Source organism: Leptidea sinapis, chromosome 45 (assembly GCF_905404315.1).
Source record: "Leptidea sinapis chromosome 45, ilLepSina1.1, whole genome shotgun sequence".
NCBI lineage: Eukaryota > Metazoa > Arthropoda > Insecta > Lepidoptera > Pieridae > Leptidea > Leptidea sinapis.
Window position 1 is genome coordinate 8,796,421 of NC_066309.1, and position 5,000 is coordinate 8,801,420.

Here is a 5,000-nt window from a genome sequence, read left to right on the forward strand (position 1 = left end):
ATATAAAAAATGAGACAGACTCACCGCGCTGTGTCGATCGAGCGTTTTCGAGTTTCCCTATGCGGATGATATTTGATTTGGTGATTTGAAAGGTTTTTTGTGATTTCGTTTCTCATAATTCCTCTCTTCACTCTCTCTACAGTATCATACGCTGCGGCGATCCTCGTCACGTTGAAAGCGATCGTGTAAATTTTTTGCGCGCACCAAGACGCCGACTGGGCTTCGACGGTTTCCCTCTGTTAAGATTTTTAACGTGAGGGCCCGCAAGCCGGAACGCGTCGCGCATTTCACGCGTGCGAGACGTTCACGCTCCTCTCAAGCACCGGGCGTCGATCCGATTTGTGATCACGACGTGTACCGATATTAATACGTTGATACCGCTTCTATTGCGTGTCATCATTTTTATTATTACCCGAAGGGACTCTCGTTACTGAACTTTCATAACATACAATCGGCCCATCGCCGATTTATGATTCGTTCAACGCGCACCGTATGCCTTTGAGATATATAGTATACAGTGCGCGAACGGATATCTCACGATATGTTCAAGATGTCATAGTCGCGACGCCCTAAGGGGAGATCGCGACGCATGACGCGCTGAGCGCGACAACAATCGTTGTTTGCAGCAGCTCCCTGGTTGATCCTGCCAGTAGTTATATGCTTGTCTCAAAGATTAAGCCATGCATGTCTCAGTGCAAGCCGTATTAAGGCGATACCGCGAATGGCTCAATATATCAGTTTTGGTTCCTTAGATCTTACTCAGTTACTTGGATAACTGTGGTAATTCTAGAGCTAATACATGCAATCAGAGCTCTGACCAGTGATGGGATGAGTGCTTTTATTAGATCAAAACCAATCGACGGAGGGCCTCGCGTCCGAAGTCGTTAATTTTGATGAATCTGGATAACTTTTGCCGATCGCATGGTCCAGTACCGGCGACGCATCTTTCAAATGTCTGCCTTATCAACTTTCGATGGTAGTTTCTGCGACTACCATGGTTGTCACGGGTAACGGGGAATCAGGGTTCGATTCCGGAGAGGGAGCCTGAGAAACGGCTACCACATCCAAGGAAGGCAGCAGGCGCGCAAATTACCCACATCCCGGCACGGGGAGGTAGTGACGAAAAATAACGATACGGGACTCTTACGAGGCCTCGTAATCGGAATGAGTACACTTTAAATATTTTAACGAGGAACAATTGGAGGGCAAGTCTGGTGCCAGCAGCCGCGGTAATTCCAGCTCCAATAGCGTATACTAAAATTGTTGCGGTTAAAAAGCTCGTAGTTGCATTTGTGCGCCGCGCTGTCGGTGCATCGCATCCGCGGTGATACTGACACGTCTGCGGAGCATATCGTCGGTGAGCCGGCGGTAAAACGCCGGTTCAATATCAAAATCCTATCGCGGTGCTCTTCAGTGAGTGTCGAGATGGGCCGACAATTTTACTTTGAACAAATTAGAGTGCTCAAAGCGGGCTCAAAATGCCGCTTGAATATTTCGTGCATGGAATAATAGAATATGATCTCGGTTCTATTTTGTTGGTTTTCAGAACTCCGAGGTAATGATTAATAGGGATAACTGGGGGCATTCGTATTGCGACGTTAGAGGTGAAATTCTTGGATCGTCGCAAGACGAACATCAGCGAAAGCATTTGCCAAAGGTGTTTTCATCAATCAAGAACGAAAGTTAGAGGTTCGAAGGCGATTAGATACCGCCCTAGTTCTAACCGTAAATATGTCATCTAGCGATCCGCCGACGTTACTACAATGGCTCGGCGGGCAGCTTCCGGGAAACCAAAGATTTTGGACTCCGGGGGGAGTATGGTTGCAAAGCTGAAACTTAAAGGAATTGACGGAAGGGCACCACCAGGAGTGGAGCCTGCGGCTTAATTTGACTCAACACGGGAAATCTCACCAGGCCCGGACACCGGAAGGATTGACAGATTAACAGCTCTTTCTTGATTCGGTGGGTGGTGGTGCATGGCCGTTCTTAGTTGGTGGAGCGATTTGTCTGGTTAATTCCGGTAACGAACGAGACTCTAGCCTGCTAAATAGGCGTCGTCATTTAGGTGTGCGCGGCTTCAGGGTCGCGCAACTCACTGGCGGCGTATTAAAATTCTTCTTAGAGGGACCGGCGGCTTCGAGCCGCACGAGATTGAGCAATAACAGGTCTGTGATGCCCTTAGATGTCCTGGGCCGCACGCGCGCTACACTGAAGGAATCAACATGTTCTCCCTGGCCTAGAGGCCCGGGCAACCCGTTGAAACTCCTTCGTGCTGGGGATTGGGGTTTGCAATTATCCCCCATAAACGAGGAATTCCTAGTAAGCGCGAGTCATAAGCTCGCGTTGATTACGTCCCTGCCCTTTGTACACACCGCCCGTCGCTACTACCGATTGAATGATTTAGTGAGGTCTTCGGACCGACACGCGGTGGCTTCGCGGCCGTCGGCGTTGCTGGGAAGTTGACCAAACTTGATCATTTAGAGGAAGTAAAAGTCGTAACAAGGTTTCCGTAGGGGAACCTGCGGAAGGATCATTAACGTGTAACGGTCGCGTGCGCGAGCGTTGTCGCCGACACGCTTCGCTCACAGCCGACTGTTGACGATGATAACTTCAATCACGTGTCAATCACTGATTATTTTCGCGCTCGCGATGTGCTCTCTGTGCTACGTTGTCGCGTTTGCCGCGCGCAGCGCTGACATCTCCCGCCGCATGTGGGGGGTGTCCGGCACGACGTCTCCGGCACGACGCTTCGGCGGGCGCGGTTCGCATGTACGCGACGCGCGTGCGTCTCGCGACGCGCTCATGTCGAGTGCGAAGCGAGTCGAGATCACGACGTACGCGCAATGCGTGCGTCACATAATATTTTGTTACACACAGAGATCGTTCACGTATTTTCTAAATATAAAAAACTATTACCCTGAACGGTGGATCACTTGGCTCGCGGGTCGATGAAGAACGCAGTTAACTGCGCGTCATAGTGTGAACTGCAGGACACATTTGAACATCGACATTTCGAACGCACATTGCGGTCCGTGGAGAAATATCCAGGACCACTCCTGTCTGAGGGCCGGCTGCATAAAAGAATACGACGACGCCGTCGCTGTATGCTGACAACACTGTTTGCGCGCCTAAAAAACGTGTAAAACGAGTGACGGTCTTCGGGCCGGGCTCGGGTAAACCCCGCCGGTTTTCCGGGGCCCGCTCGATCCGTTCGAAAATGTAAAATAAGCCGCAACGCGTGGTGCTGCTCGCGTGCAACGCCGTCTCCGCCTCACGCCCGACGTGGGTCACGGAGACGGGCGCGGTACCGGGGCGCGCTCGTTCGCTGTCACACGCGGATATCTCGTGATTAATTTTAATTAATCTATGCAGAGCTCTCTATGTGAACGGCGTGCGTGGCTGCGCCTTCGGTTCGCGTCCCGTGCGCTGCACGTGTTATTTCGGCCCGACGTGAGCGTGCAAACGAGTAGGCGGACTCGACGTCCGAAGGGCGCTTCGATCGCGGTACGTGCGCGGGTCGACGATACGTCGTTGAGACTTATTGGCGGCGCGCGCACGACGGTGTCGCTGCGCTGACGGATATCGTGTCTGCCTCATACTTTTTATCGTTGGCCTCAGATCAGGGAGGATCACCCGCCGAATTTAAGCATATTAGTAAGCGGAGGAAAAGAAACTAACCAGGATTCCCTCAGTAGCGGCGAGCGAACAGGGATAAGCCCAGCGCCGAATCCCGCGGTCGTCACGGTCGCGGGACATGTGGTGTTAGGGAGGTTCCGCTTTCTCGCGGTCGCCGCTCCCGTCCAAGTTCGTCTTGAACGGGGCCGTTTTCCCATAGAGGGTGCCAGGCCCGTAGCGACGGAGCGAGTCCGCGAGAGGGACTCTCCTCAGAGTCGGGTTGCTTGAGAGTGCAGCCCTAAGTGGGTGGTAAACTCCATCTAAGGCTAAATATAACCGCGAGACCGATAGCGAACAAGTACCGTGAGGGAAAGTTGAAAAGAACTTTGAAGAGAGAGTTCAAGAGTACGTGAAACCGTTCAGGGGTAAACCTGCGAAACTCGAATGAACGAACGGAGAGATTCATCGTCACTCCGGGGCGTACGGCGGCGTGCCGCGATGTGCGCGAGACTCGTGCTCGCGTTCACCGGTCGCCGCCGTTGACGCACCCGGACGGCGTGCACTTCTCTCTTAGTACACATTATGCATCGCGACCCGTTCGTCTGTTCGGCCTAAGCGTTGTCCGGGAGCCGGGCGGCTGCGCGTTCACGCGCACAGCCGTCCGACCGTGACGATCGCCGGCCGGCGGCGGACGGTACTTGTCATGAAACGCGCACGCGTCTCCATCCGGGGACGCGTCCGGCCCGACGCGAGCGAGAGTCGTCGTCGACATCCTGCCCTTGTGCGGATGCTGACGCGACGCCGCTGTCGTCGCAGCCGTGTAGTCTCGGACTGTGCGCGTATCAGTCGGCGATGTTACTGTTTCGGGCACTCGCAGGACCCGTCTTGAAACACGGACCAAGGAGTCTAGCATGTGTGCGAGTCATTGAGTTATGAATTCAAACAGACAAAACTGAAAGGCGCAACGAAAGTGAAGGCGCGCGCTTGTCGCGCGCTCAGGGAGGATGGAGCGTCGGTCGTCAAAAATCGATCTCTCGCACTCCCGAGGCGTCTCGTTTCCAATCAGCGAATGCGGGCGCGCTCTGAGCACAGATGCTGGGACCCGAAAGATGGTGAACTATGCCTGGTCAGGTCGAAGTCAGGGGAAACCCTGATGGAGGACCGTAGCGATTCTGACGTGCAAATCGATCGTCGGAACTGGGTATAGGGGCGAAAGACTAATCGAACCATCTAGTAGCTGGTTCCGTCCGAAGTTTCCCTCAGGATAGCTGGCGTCGACTCGTAACAGTCTCATCCGGTAAAGCGAATGATTAGAGGCATTGGGGCCGAAACGACCTCAACCTATTCTCAAACTTTAAATGGGTGAGAACTCCGGCTTACTCGAA

The 5,000-nt window shown here is 53.4% G+C and overlaps 3 non-coding genes across 3 annotated transcripts in view; all 3 read left to right on the forward strand.

The window, feature by feature from the left end:
- The first annotated feature begins 630 nt into the window (after nt 1–630).
- On the forward strand, nt 631–2,536 carry LOC126977682 (small subunit ribosomal RNA). Its single transcript, XR_007732356.1, has one exon. It is a non-coding gene; the product is annotated as a small subunit ribosomal RNA (ribosomal RNA).
- A 377-nt stretch (nt 2,537–2,913) lies between these two features.
- On the forward strand, nt 2,914–3,070 carry LOC126977575 (5.8S ribosomal RNA). The gene has a single exon (XR_007732248.1). It is a non-coding gene; the product is annotated as a 5.8S ribosomal RNA (ribosomal RNA).
- Nucleotides 3,071–3,609: 539 nt separating this feature from the next.
- LOC126977704 (large subunit ribosomal RNA) overlaps nt 3,610–5,000 on the forward strand; it is a 3,975-nt gene continuing 2,584 nt past the window's right edge. Inside the window, exon 1 of the ribosomal RNA XR_007732375.1 lies at nt 3,610–5,000. This exon is cut by the window's right edge and continues 2,584 nt beyond it. This is a non-coding gene — a ribosomal RNA (large subunit ribosomal RNA).